This window comes from Haliaeetus leucocephalus, unplaced genomic scaffold, assembly GCF_000737465.1.
Source record: "Haliaeetus leucocephalus isolate CR32 unplaced genomic scaffold, Haliaeetus_leucocephalus-4.0 Scaffold722, whole genome shotgun sequence".
Lineage (NCBI taxonomy): Eukaryota > Metazoa > Chordata > Aves > Accipitriformes > Accipitridae > Haliaeetus > Haliaeetus leucocephalus.
In genome coordinates this window covers 1,656,279-1,656,679 of record NW_010973158.1, presented here as the reverse complement: position 1 = coordinate 1,656,679, position 401 = coordinate 1,656,279, and the positions used below count along the sequence as shown (strand labels likewise).

The 401-nt window shown below is 78.8% G+C and overlaps 1 protein-coding gene across 2 annotated transcripts in view; it reads right to left on the bottom strand.

Moving 5' to 3' along the window:
* Positions 1 to 401, bottom strand: part of SGTB (small glutamine-rich tetratricopeptide repeat (TPR)-containing, beta) — a 23,208-nt gene that overhangs the window by 22,623 nt on the left and 184 nt on the right. The window contains exon 1 of one of the 2 annotated variants that reach the window (XM_010580518.1): positions 149 to 163. The exons of the other annotated variant lie outside the window; for it this stretch is intronic. The gene's annotated coding sequence lies outside the window, so the exon portion shown is untranslated. Of the gene's footprint in view, positions 1 to 148; positions 164 to 401 lie in introns of those variants that run through there. 2 annotated transcript variants of the gene reach the window in all.

Below are 401 nucleotides of genomic sequence, written 5' to 3'. Positions count from 1 at the left end.
CCGCCTCAGGCCCACCGAACGCCCGGACGGGGCCCGATCCGCCCCGCCACCCCCGAGCTGCGGGGACGAGACGTTCCGGGGAGGCGGCTCGCAGCCTCCCCGCCCCCGCGGAGCTGCGCTCGCCACGGAAACGGCGCATCGCCCTTACCGTGCGAGACGCGGCAAACGCCGTCCCCGTCCGTGTCCCTGTCAGCGCCGCCGCGGGCGGGAGAGACGAGGGGCGCGAGGGCGGGCGGGAGGAAGCAAGCGGAGGGGGTAGGCGCGTGCGGCGGCTGCGCGCGCTCGCTCGGTAGCGGCGGCGAAGGGCGTGAGGAGGCGGCGACGGAAGCGGATGCGCAGGTCGGCGGCGCGGGGCTGAGGGCTGTGCCCGCGGCCGGCGAAAGGGCGGGGCGGCAGCGGGA